This window comes from Crocuta crocuta, unplaced genomic scaffold (genome assembly GCF_008692635.1).
Source record: "Crocuta crocuta isolate KB4526 unplaced genomic scaffold, BGI_CrCroc_1.0 scaffold27, whole genome shotgun sequence".
NCBI classification, from domain to species: Eukaryota; Metazoa; Chordata; class Mammalia; order Carnivora; family Hyaenidae; genus Crocuta; species Crocuta crocuta.
Window position 1 is genome coordinate 6,134,648 of NW_027532250.1, and position 13,594 is coordinate 6,148,241.

Consider the following 13,594-nt stretch of genomic DNA (forward strand, 5'->3'; position numbering starts at 1 on the left):
TCCGCCTCGAGTGAATGTACATACGTGAAAGCCGGTGGCTCAGCTAACAGGTTTATACGTGGGTCACTGTGCGAGCCTCCGGCGGCTTGGATGTTGGTGTCGTGTGATAAAAGTTCCTCTCCGGTTGCAGATCGTAGGAGGGTTCGTTTGCGGTTTTGTTTCAAACAGTCCTAATGTGTGTGCACCCCTCACGTCTTTCTCGCTCTTAAAAACTGGTTGCAGAGAAATGTAGAGCTCTTGGTGTATAGGTTTGCGGGGGGCGGCGACCATGACTTTGGTAGAAAGTAATCCGGACCGTGATCGCACGGTGGAAAAGCCAGCCGTCCCAGCCGAGGCAGCTCTGCTCGCCGGAGCCGCGCCGCCTCCCCGGGACGACGCAGGGCAGACCAGGGGAGGGCGAGCGAGCCGTGAATCCGCCCTGGCCTCCCGCACCGGGTCCCGCTTCCACAGCGCTTGAGTTCGCGCCACCTGCCACCTCGTAAAAGCGTTTCAAAGGTGCGGTCCTGCTGCCTGGGACCTGGTAACAATTACCAGGCCTGTGGCTGGCTGAGGACGCCCCCGCACGTTTTCGGCAGTTGTTTTAGCAGGAAGCGTGCCGCCGGCCGCTCCTGAACGTGTCGGCAGAGTGATAAGGGACTTCGCTAATTCTTTCGATGACGTAGCCTATGGGGCTCAGGCCTCCCGAGTCCGGAGTGCAAGGTCAGGGCTGGGGGCTCTCTGCTTCCACGGAAGTCTGGTTCCCATTACAAGGATGGAAGGACTCAGGCAGAGGCATCTGAACCACGTGGCCCTTCGCCGGGGGCAGGAGGAGGCCCAGGCCGCCAGCTCTGGGGTCTGGGCTCCGTTCCGCTGCCTCCCGGTCTCCCCGGGGAGCTTTGCCCAAAGGCCGCCCGCGGCAGAGGTCCCCTCCCCCACCAGGATGGGGCACAGGCACGTGTGTTTCCCATAAAGCTGTGGCTTCTCTTTTCGGAGGAGGAAGGGAGTCTTCAGGCACTGGGCGCGGCAGGGCAGGGCATCCTTGGGTTTTCAAGTCACTTGGCACAGCGGCCGCGTCAGGGTTAAGTCGGTAGGTCTTCCAGAGCCGACTGTTGGCGATCTTGGATTCGTGGTTCATTCCTCCAGCATGACGCTTCCCGTGTGTGCTCCGGCGGTGCGAGCTCCGGCCCGGCCGCTCCGCCCGCTGCCCGTGGGCAGCCTTCTCCGGGGCATTGGGGTGGAGGGGTGGCCGCTCCTGGTCTCGGGAGCACTCTCCAGATGCTCACATGTTTATGTTGCCCTTTTAAAACCTTATAAAATGATGCTACATTTCGGGCACTGGTAACCTGGCTATGTCGGCATTGCTTCTGTGTTCAGATTCTGCATTTTTGCAGTATTTCTGCCTTTCTCTTCCAGCCGGTCTCTGCCACCCCGGAAAGATCTACGGGGAATATAGGTCGCAGTGAATGCATGGTTATTTAGGAATAGGACCTTTCAATCCGAAAGACTGAACGGGTCTGACCTCTTCTTGAGGGATGTTAGGTAGTTTCAAGGGGAGGGGAGGGGGAGCGTCAGGCTCAGGGTTTCACACTTCGGTCTGTCTTCTTGGAAGTCCGGTTATAAATCTTAAGTCTCATTCTGACCTGAGTTTGCAAACCCTGAACCTGGCCTTGATCACAGAAAGACAGTAGTGGCCATCCTGCAGGTGCGTCTTGGCTGACACACTGTTAGGAAATTTTGGACGTTCCAGCAGATACAGGGAGATGGTCCCTTGGTTCCCCCCCCACCTCAAGTCCCGAGTTCGATCCAGGTGTGTGAGCTGACTGCTGAGGTCAATGCCTGAGATACCAGCTGGCCTCTCACAGGGAAGAAAGCCGCTCAGAGAGGCTGAAGCCGCCACCCCTGGAAGTTGGGGGGTGCTTGTCTGTGCCATCGCAAACCTTGCTCCCTCATCCCGGCCGCACTCCGGTGCAGGCGGTCAAGGGCCAGGGGGACCGAAACCGCAGGTGGAGCCCACACCCCCCTCAGCGGAGCCGCACCGTCGCGGGCAGCCTGCTCGCACCACCTGCGGCGCCCTCGGTGCCCAGGAATGCACGTGCTTCTCAAACGCAGGAGCCCCAAAGGGCAGGAGCCGCAAGTGGGTCGAGGGTACAGGACCCTTACTTACCTGCCCATGTTGGACAGCCCCACCCACGGACCGGTGTTCACGTGGGTTTTCTCCCTTGTGGGGAAGACAAAGAAAAAGGGCCTCCTGCGCTCATAGACCTTGAGCATAAGGATCCCGTTGACCTTGTTCTTGGTTTACCGATCTGGAAAGAATTTAGGAAGCACCACTGACCCTTCCCCTCACCTTGGACCTCAGGGGGACCTAAGTCTCTCGCAGCCAATTTACTTTGAGGCCGGAGGCCCCATGGCACGCAATCAGTGCTATTCAAACCTTTCTCCTTAAAGTAAAAATTACAACCCCCACCCCCTGCCCCCTGGCACCACTAGGTATTTCTGTCACGTGAGCACTTTTGTTATTTTATGATTATTTTTGCTCCATTTTTTGGTGACGGTTGTATGTGCATGAGCATCATGGGATCCGTTCGGTTTCTCCCCTCCCCCCTCCTTCCTTCCTCTAAGAAAATGACCAGACAAGCATCTCCCATTTCAGTAATTTCTGAAGCCTGACAGCTTGGATCCTAATTTGGAGGATGCGCATGCATGTTGCCTGTGGTGCTGGGGCGGGGGGCGGGGGGTGTCCTGGCTGCACCGATTCTGGCTGGTGGGGGCCGTGGACTTGGCCACGGAGCACAGGAGGGGCATCCCCGGGAGCATCTTGACATTGGAGCAAACCACCTGTTCACGGGCGGCTGCAGCCTCCCTGACTCGGTGGCGGTGAACCCCAGTACCCGCGTCTGCTCACCTTTCCTCGGTGTGTTCTCGGCCGAAAGCTTAGGGCACGCTGACAACTTTTGAATGTATTTTGAGTTCTGTGCTCTTTGGAAATCGACACAGTAATGCCTCTTCTCCTTTTCCAGATTTTTGCTTTTATACTTTGTTTTGTTTTTACTGGGGTGGGGATGGGAGGGCCCTCACGCCTTTATGGGGCAGCATTTTAAGCCTTTGCCAAAATCGCCAATGGGACCTATGCGTGCTTCCACTCCATCCTCTTGAAGGCAAACACCTCTCAGCTGTTTTTAATCTTTTTTGTGTGTTTAAGTGTGTGTGTGTGTGTGTGTGTGTGTGACCTCGAGTTTTTTTATGAGATACTTGATTTGCAGCAAAATCCCGTTATTCCCGGCTTCGTTGTCGTTTAAAAAAACGAGCTTTGTAAATATAACATTTTATTTCTCCTCCCTTCCTTTCATGTAAAGCCTTTTGCTCTGTATACTGACGGGGAAGTATTTCCATTAATGATGTTCATTTCATCCTGGGAAAATGCGTATTCCGGTTTCGAATGGAACTGGGAGGCGCACCACCGCGCGAGCAGCGCCCCTGGGCCGTCCCCCTCGCTCCGCGGCGTCTGCTCCGCCACAGCGCTGGACCTGCAGACCCCCGTCCCCGTCACCGCGTGCTGGGCGGCGCCGTCTGTCATCGTCACCGGCCAGCGTCCGTGAATACTGCGTTTGTGGGGAGGGGGGCGGGTGGGGTGGGGCATTAGCAGATAAAAATCGTGGCTAATTTATTACTTTGTTGCAGGGGGGCTGCCTGTAGACTCATCTAGGAGGCAGTGGCCTCCTCATTAGCAGATCTCTACGCGTAACCCACGTTGCAGATACTCCCCAGGACAGCGTTTTCTCATTAGCGGGAAGCTCTGCGGCAGGATGCTTTAATTTAGCAGGAACTCCCAGATGATTTAAATTCTCGATCCTGTGATGGTGCACATGTGATCCTGCGTGTTTCTCGGCGGTTGTCCCTTCATTGTGTGCCAGCGTGGCCGTCGCTGTTGCCCAATAAAGCTTGTGTACTTTATGCCTTTGGGGATCATTTTAATTTGTGTGGAAACATGAATTCTGGTGTCAAAACGAAGGCTTTTTATGCTAATGCTCCTATTTTGTGTGTGTCTCGTGGCACAAAAAGTGAACAGCTTTCTCTCCAGTTAAAGTTATTTTGATCCTGGCCAACCAAAAAAAAAAAAAAAAAAAAAAAAAAAAAATTCCATCTCAAACACATGCATTTTATTATTCTGTACTGTTGTGTGTTCCAGACATGTCAGAATTTCAAAAGGGGACTGATATAAATAGGAAAAAGGAGAAGAGTATTTTCTAAGATTCATATTTTGTTTATACACATGTAGTCCCTGATCTGTTTATTTATTATTATACCTTTATTTGTTAATTTAAATTTTAATATTTACTTATATTTTGAGAGAGACAGAGACAGAGTGAAAGTTGGGGGAGGGGCAGAGAGAGAGAGACAGATTCTGAAGCAGGCTCCAGGCTCCGAGCTGTCAGCAGAGAGCCTGATGCGGGGCTCGAACTCGTGAGCTGTGAGAGCGTGACCTGAGCCCAAGTGGGACGCTTAACCGACTGAGCCGCCCGGGTGCCCCTGGATACCTTAAAAAAAAAAATCAAGTAATAGAAGATTTAGGAATGCAGTCACTTAAGTTTAAGCTGTTGTATAGGAAGCAGAAGACATTAATTTCACTCAGTGATTCTCATCCTGGGAGCTTTTTTCCTCCACGGGACAGGGCAGTGTTGGGAGGCTTTTCTGGTTGTCACAATCGGGGTCGGGTGCTCTGGGGCTGAATGAGAGGCCAGCGGTGCTACAGGGCCGCCCCCACCACGTGGAGTTATTTGACCCCCAATGTTGAACGTATCGGAGTTGCGAACCCCCATATAACCTGCACGGGGCCGTCCACCTCATCGTCTGCAGGAGACCTCATTTCCAGGGGAGCGCAGTGCGGTGTGAGCACCCGTGTCTCGGGAAACCAGATACATACCAACGAGCCACATGGTTTAATTAGGAGCTGTTTGCGGTGTGGACTGCTGGTGTCCACACACGGGCTCTCACTGAGAGAGGGCCATCCCCAGTGTATCGATTCGAAGGAGAATTGTAAATGCGCTGTGTCTCCATCAGTTGTGGCTCCCCTGAGCAAGTCGGAGGTGCACGCTCCCGGCTCCCGTGACCTGGGCCCGAGAGGGGCAGACGAACAGTACTTTTCCTTCCCCGCATGCTCTCAAAGTAGTCCTCCTACCGCATTGACCTGCTGTGAAATTCCATCCGTGTGGGGCGCGCCTCCATTTCCGCCGCTAGGGGGAACTTGAGATTGAAAGACCTTTATGTTTCCTGTTTTCAACAACCAGGAAGGTCCAGCAAACCCAGCTGCTGTGTTCAAGACGCTGCTTTCATAGTTTCAGAATTTATTTCATGGCCAACGGCTCCGTTAAAAACAGACATTTCTTTTTATGTTGTTGACCAGACTATTTTGCTGGATTTAGCTTGAAACACACACACACACACACACACACACACACACACACACACACTAGGGTTGGGTGGGGGAGGGACTGTGGGAGATGAATATTTATTTGATCTTGGATATTTGTAGTTTTGAAGCGCTGGCCCCTGGGAAGCCTTGCCCTGCTCCTTACTCCGGCTAATAAGGTTTTAAGACGAAATGTCCCAACACCTCCAGATACTTGAACTGTTTTTGTTATGAAACTGTTTCAGGGTGACATGAAGCCCTGTGGTATTTGTGAGGAGATCTATAAATGATGGATTTGCTCACCTCAAAATAGAACCGTAGGCGCTTCCAAACTTTCCAGAAGCGAGCACAGTAACAGAATTCATTCAGGACTTGCTAATTTCCTACTTGAAATGGGTTACATAATAGAACAGTCCCGCCTTCGTGCCTCTCGACTCTACCCATGAAATGTATCATTAAAAGCTAGATGGTGAAATGTATCATTAAAAGCTAGAAATAGATTTGCTAAACTCTGGGAAAAAGAGGAGGTGTTTTTTTTTTCTCTCTCCCTGATATCTTACCCTCCCCCCCCCTTCACCCAAACATTGCATAATGTTAAAAAAGTCAAATCTTTCCGCGGGATTTAATTTCATTCTCCATGTGGCTGTGGTCAGAGGGGTAAGTTCAGCACTTTGGGGGCTGGCGGATTTTTGGAGGATCACGCACCCCCGGATCAGTTTCCATCCGAAGGCTTAGCAGACAAACCCACCCGATCCTGGGGTTTATCCCCCCTCCCTCCGCTCCCCCTCCGGTGGCTGAGTTATCTGTAATGCAACATCTTTGCAGAAAGCCTTGCCTTCTCGTGGGAACGTCAAAGCCAAGCCACCCCTCGGCCTTCCATGCTGAGGTTTGGACTTGAAATGGGTTCCGTCTAAGTTTTGGGGTGGCTGAATCACACTGTGAAGTCATAGCTCCACAGCCTGTGCTTGGTGACCAAGCAGGTCCCATTTCTTAACACCACGAACTCTGTGTTCTGAACCGCTGCTGTTGTCCATTTTCGAGAGATTTAAGAGCAAAGCGTTTTCCTTTCTTTTCTTGGGCCCCGATAGGCCCAGGGATATTTTAAAATTTTCTTCAAGAAAGATTGCAACATCCAGAAAGAGAAAGGGGAACAGGGGTTGGATGCAATATGCTAACTTGTGTTCGTTCATTCACCAAATATTTACTGAGCACCTCCTGCGTGTTGGATACTGTTCTTTGGGCTGGAAGACAGTGGAGAACACGATGGACAGGCCCTGCCTTCCTAGCGGCCACATCCTTGAGTGTGTGAGAGAGACAAAAGACAGATACAGACAAAGCGGGGTGAGGGGTGGGCCGAGGGTAGTGACCACTCAGGAGTGAGAGTGGAGAAGGTGATGGAGGTCAGGGGAGCACCCTTCAGGGACGGGCCCACTGAAGCAAAAGGCTGAAGGATGAAGAGGGGGGAGTCGTGGTAAGCTCTGGGGCAGAGGCATTTATACAGTGGAGTGTGCAAAGGCCCTGGGGCAGGAAGGCTAGACATGTTGGGGGAGCAGAAAGAGGAGCACGTGGCTGGTATGCTAAGAGCAAGGGGGAGCACGGAGAAGATGGGGGTAGGGACACAGTTAGGGCCTGCAGACCGTGGCGTTCAGGCCAAGGAGTCCTTTCCGAGAACCGAGCAGGCATTATTGAAGTTTGCCTGCTGCACTTGAACTGTGTCTGAGAGGCCCCGTTTCACTGATGCCTCACTGACCCATCCCTGCCTGTTCCCATTTCCGCCTCCGTGGTCTACAAGGGCTCCGGTGAGACCCACCCCGCCCGTTGGAATCAACCACTCTCACCCCTGATTATTTCTTGTGATGTTATTGGCATAAACGACGCTATTAAATAAAGGGGAGAAGAAGCTGGTCCTTGGACGAAGTTCTTGCCTTTCCAGCAAATACCACCAAGGCCTTCTGTTCTGCCTGGGGTGCCGGCCGTGGCTGTCATTTGCCAGCCCTGGAAAGCAGACCACCTAAGAGCTGGGAGGTGAGTCTGGGAGGGGGAGAGAATCGGTGGAGAAGAATGACCAGAGTCACGTTCTTTGGAGGTGCCTCATTTCCAGAATATGCCCACTCGGGTCCGGTTTCGAGGACGAAGCCTTTCGCAGTCATGAACTGCGTGCAGGAGCCCAGGCTGTGTTCAAATTCCTCCCGAAGAAAGAAAGAGTAATGAGAACAATCTGTGGAAAAGAATGTAGTTAGTGCCTTAAAGATGGGCAAATATTCATTCTCATTTGTCCTTTTATGTGAAACAGATTTTTTAAAAGGCAATTGGAGTAGCTAATGACATCNGAAATTCTTCAGAGCCGGGGCCAATAATTAGAGTGTAAGATGCTCCTCGCTATGCACATAACTTAGCATAATTTTATTCGGCAGCTCATCACCACCAGAATTCGAGAACATCGGACCAGGGACTGCTAACCAGGCTGCTTTGTGCAGACGTGGAGACTTTTGCTCCAAAACGGCTTTGCGCTTGAGGACGACACCCGGAAAAAGCAGTGGCTTTCTCCTGGGCCCTGGTGGGAGGGGGGCTAGAAGTGACTTCCGTGCTGTTTTAGGGGAACTGCTGGGCTTTGGGGGGCGGGCAGCGCAGGGAAACGGGCCACGGACCCAGCTGGAGCAGCAATTCCCATACCTGCTGAGTGACAGGGAGCCGGTCCCTGAGCTGGGGTTCCTCGCTTGTGATCAGGGGACCAGCAGAGACAGAAGTGGCAGCTAGACCGTCTGTCCTCAGGGACGTCGGCGTGAAGGGCGGGCTGCACGTGGAGGGAGGCGCCCTCTCCCCCAGACCGGCACACGCGCGCTCTTCAAACACGAGGGTCACCCATCTGGGTCGAGTTCGCAGATGGTTACGGATTTGGGGCAAGGAGGCAGGGTGTCCCCTTGAGTCTTGCCACTGGCCTTCACAGACCTNAGCTCACACCTCTTCGGGGCTGGGCTGGACGGGAGGAGAGAGGGGACTTCCCGAGGACTCCATGGACTCCGTGACGCGGGACGGAGAATGAGAGTAAGTCACTGACTGGCCGGCCATTTAACACGTTTTTTGTTTTGTTTTGTTTTTTTAACGTGAAAGCAAGTTCGTTAATGCAATAGAATTAAGGCAAAAACAGGGAGACAAACCCTAAGAGACTCTTAAATGTGGAGAACAAACTGGGTGTTGCTGGGGGGATGGGCATGAGGGAGGGCGCTTGCTGGGATGAGCGCTGGGTGTCCTCTGAACTCTGAGGTTAATCGCTGGGTTCTACTCCTGAAATCAATTCTATGCAGTATGTTAACTAGCTTGAATTTAAATACATACATTTAGGGGCGCCTGGGTGGCTCAGTCGGTTAAGCATCGGACTTTGGCTCAGGTCATGATCCCATAGCTCGTGGGTTCAAGCCTTGCATCAGGCTATATGCTGACAGCTCAGAGCCTGGAGCCTGCTTCTGATTCTGGGTCTCCCTCTCTCTCTCCTTGCCTGCTCCCGCTCTGTCTCTCCTTTAAAAATAAATAAACATTACAAAAATTTTAATAAATACACTTAATAATAGTAAAAAGCATAGAAGACACAGGCGCCTGGGGGGCTCAGTTGGTTAAGCGTCCGACTTTGGCTCAGGTCATGATCTCGCGGCTCGTGGGTTCAAGCCCCGCGTCGGGCTCTGTGCTGACAGCTCGGAGCCTGGAGGCTGCTTCAGATTCTGTGTCTCCCTCTCTGTCTGCCCCTCCCTGCTTGCGCTCTCTCTCTCTCTCAAAAATAAACATTAAAAAAAAAAAGAAGACAAATTTTGCTTGAGTTTTCAAAAATAAACCACAAAGCCTGAGCAATGTGATGGGGAGGGTGGCGGGTGCCCACGCAGCCCGGGCTTCTCCACGGGCCCAGCTCTTCAGGCAGAGGGACATCGTGGGAGGCACCGACTTCCAGTTTCATCCTTAGCCAGCCCGGGCCAGGCCCATGGTTAGGGCCCGGTAAACACTGAGAGGTTTTTTTGTTTTGTTTTGTTTTTTAATTTTTATTGTGGGAAAATACACATAACAAAATTTACCATTTCAACCATTTTTGAATGTCTAATTCAGTGGCATTGAGTCATTGAGATTGCTGTTGCTGTTTATTTATTTTTGAGAGGGAGCAACAGAGCACAAGCAGTGGAGGGGCAGAGAGAGAGAGGGCGACACAGAATCCAAAGCAGGTTCCAGGTCTGAGGCATCAGCACAGAGCCCGACGCGGGGCTTGAACCCAGCAGGGGTGAGATCATGACCTGAGCCAAGGCTGGACACTCAACCAGCTGAGCCACCCTGGCCTCCCATCATTGAGTTTTAAGAGTGGGCTCTGGAAGATTCCAGAACCTGACTGAAAAAAGTGGGCCTTGCCTTCTTGTGGTATTGGACACGTGCAAAGTGCTTTCCCACCTACACCTCGTTACCTCATCAGCCTCACCGGGCAGCTGAGAAGTGGGTCGGCCCGCACGGCAGTGCCGTTCACAATGGCCACAAACTGGAAAGGTCCCGCACTTGAGGAGCAAATGAAGAGGATGTGGCAGAGCCGTACAACGGAATGGGATTCCGCCACGAGAAGGAGTGAGGTACTGCTGCGGTGTGGCGGCGTGGCTGACCTTGAAAATGTGGTGCCCAGGGAGTCTGGGTGGCTCAGTGGGTTAAGCGTCCAACTTCAGCTCAGGTCATGACCTTGAGGTTCGTGGGTTCGAGCCCTGCGTCGGGCTCTGTGCTGACAGCTCAGAGCCTGGAGCCTGCTTCAGATTCTGTGTCTCCCTCTCTCTCTGTCCCTCCCCTGCTCATGCTCTCGCTCTCTCGCTCTCTCTCTCTCTCTCTGTCTCTCTCTCAGAAATAAATAAAACATTCAAAAAATTAAAAAATAAAACAAAACGTGGTGCTCAGTGCAAGAAGCCAGATACGACAGGCCACATGCAGTAGGGCTCTGTGTCTACACAGTGTCCTGAAGAGGCACACCTCTAGAGATAGAGGGCAGATTCACTGTCCCCAAGCGCTGGGGAAGCTGAGGGGTACGGAGGGGTGACTGCTCATCAGTAGAAAGCTTCTGTTTTGGAGGGGTGAAAATGTTCTAGAATTAGACACAGGGTTGTACAACTATAAATACGCTAAATCCTGTTCAACCTAGCTTGGAACAGTCAACTGTGTAACATGTAACATATCTCAGCAACTCTGTTTCCAAAAAACCTGCCGTATCTTGGCCCTATGGTTCTGCCCCTGCGCGGCCCCAGGAGGGGCCCAGAGCCACCCCACCCCTTTGTCACCACTTGCTGATGGCCGTGGTTTTGCCTTAGCCATCCGAGCAGCTGCACCCCTGCGCGGACTTCAGCGTGTGTTCCTGGTGGCTGACGGCATCGAACGTCTCTGCCTCTGCCTGTTTGCTGCCCGCGTCCTTGGTGAGGCGTTCATGCCTTGCCCAGTTTGAAATGTTACATTGTTTTCTTGTTGTTGACTTCTGAGAGCTCTTTATATGTTCTGGATACAGATGTATGGTGGCATATTGTCCTGTCATACTCTTTGTTGCCAATGTTTCTAATTCTAGCCCCTTTGGGGGTGAGTCGTGGGATCCCATTGTGGTTCCGATTTGCACGACATCATTTCTTAGTCTGGTTGGTGGAGTCTGGGGCCAGCAGCATCTCTGGCTCCACACATCGTGCTTTTATATACTGATTCTTTTAAAATAAATGTTTAATGTTTTTTTTTTATTTTTATCTTTTGAGGGAGAGAGAGAGAGAGAAGGAGGGACAGAGTATCCAAAGTGGATTCTTTGCTGACCAGCTGACAGCAGTGAGCCCGATGCGAGGCTCAAACTCACGGACTGTGAGATCGTAACCTGAGTGAAAATTGGATGCTCAACTGACAGCTGCCCGGGCGCCCCCAGAATCTTTTTTTTTTTTTTCATGTTTTATTTATTTCTGAGAGAGAGAGAGAGAGAGAGTGAGCATGAGCAAGGGAGGGTCAGAGAGACAGGGAGACACAGAATCTGAAACAGGCTCCAGGCTCTGAGCTGTCAGCACAGAGCCTGACGCGGGGCTCGAACCCACAAACCGTGGGATCATGCCCTGAGCCGAAGTCGGACGCTTAGCTGACTGAGCCGCCCGGGGGCCCCCAGAATCTTTTCGCAGAGGTTCACCGTTGGTGTCCTTCGGACAAGCAAGGTTTCAAGAGCTGGCTCAAGGTCGTACAGCCCCCGGGTGACAGATAGGTGGGGCCAGGGTGGGAACCCGGCTCTGCTGTCTGAGAGGCAGCTGCCTCTTTTGTGCTCTAATCCGCTCAACCCTCAGCTTCAAGGCGTCCGGTAAAAGCCACCAGCGTCCTGTCTCTCCAGCAAGCTCCGCTCCTTCACGGCATGTCACGAGAGGCTGAGAAATGCCAGCGGAGGTGATGAACGAAAGCCCCATCGATGTGAGTCTTGTCATCCCGGGGACCCTCCTCACCTCTGTCCCTTGACGGGAGTCCCCAGGGAACTGCCACATTCTCTAGCTGCTGTCATCGTGGCTGTTCCCTCCTTCTCATCATGAGCAGAGTCAGCCCCGGGATGGGGCAGAGGCCGTGAGCCGTGAGTCACTGCCAGGATGTCGTCACCCGGGGAAGGGACGCCTGGACTGTCTGGAGGCACCGTTCGATGTCCATGTCTTGTGTATTTGTCGAGCGCCTCCTGGGTGCCAGGCAGCATCTGGGCACCGCGGGTGTGACATTCATGACCCTGCTCAGACGTCCCTTCTTCGAGAGCCCTTCCCGGACCGTCCCATCTAGTGTTGCAGCCGCGTCACCCCCCAGCCATAATTGTTCTCAGCTACTTAGCACTATTAGAGCGACCCCCTGGCCCGCCCTCCACGGAAATGTATGCTCTGTGAGGGCAGGGCTTGGGCTCATTTGCTGTTCTGGAAACCTAGAGAGAGGTGGCACGTAGTAGGTGTTCAGTAAATGTGGGAGGAACAAATGAAGGAAATGAACCAGGTAACTCTCTTTCACAGTGATGGATACCATAACGGATTTAAATCAGGATGACCTTAGGGAGACAGACCAGAGTGAGGTGGACAGTGTGTGTGGCTATTTTACACTTGACTGCCAGGCAGGGTGTGTCCTTGAATAGGTGGAGTTTGAGCTTCAATCTGAAAGACGAAAGGGAGCCAGCATCCATCGATGTGAGGAAGGGGCATTCAGGGCGGAGGAAATTGCACGTGCAAATGCCCTGTGGCAGAAAGGGCTCAGTGTACTGAGGAACAGAAGAGTAATGGCAGCTGGTGCTGATAAGTGGCAGGAAGTGAGTACTGTCTCACAGGAAGGCATCTGTTTACCCCCCGGGGCCTGTCTCTGTCATGCCAGAGCTCATTGTCATCTGACCTTTTCAGGTCAGTTTAGAGAGCGGACCCACTGTGTGTAATGTTGAGAGACTCCAGATCTCTGGCTTGTGGACTCCCATAGCCAGAGAGGCTGGGGAAGTGGCTCATACCCCAGACCACAGTGCCCCAAGCATGATGATTTCTTTCTCCCCCTCCAGGGCTGTGGCTTTTGGTAGCTGGATCAACCCATGAGAAAGCTCTCCTAAGTCTTGCGAGAATCCCCCTGGGGCTCAGGAAATACCTCTCACAAGAGATTTCTGAGAGCCATGTGGCTTCCAAATGGGGGTATGTGTTCCGTGTTCTAGTCACTTCCACTTACATTATCTTGCTGAGTCCTCGTAACCATGTGGGTGAAGTGAAACTAAACTCCTCTGACAGATAAGGAGAGCAAGAGACGCGAACATTCCAGCCCCGGCAACTCGTTAACCACAGAAAGCCGGGCAGACGTTGCACTCTGAGCCCGAGAGGCTGCATCTATGAAATGGACATGGTGTGTGTGTGTGTGTGTGTGTGTGTGTGTGTGTGTGTGTGCGCGCGCGCCCCGTGCCTAACCGATAATACGTGTTGGGAGAAATAAATGTAACGAGTGGGAAATGCATGGCATGGGCGCCTCGACACAGAAAGCCATTCTGTAGCGGTGACAGCTCTGTGCTTGCACACAGCTGAAGTCAGCACTGGCAAAGTGAAGCGGGAAAGAAAGAGGCGATTTATTGCCAGGATTAGGAGCAGCTTGCTGACTGGCCCTTCAGCTTGAAACCAACAGGAACCAGGACACTGGACGCTGGAGGCGCAGTAGCAGGAGCTAGCCCGCCTCCAGACAGGTCACTGCAGCTGT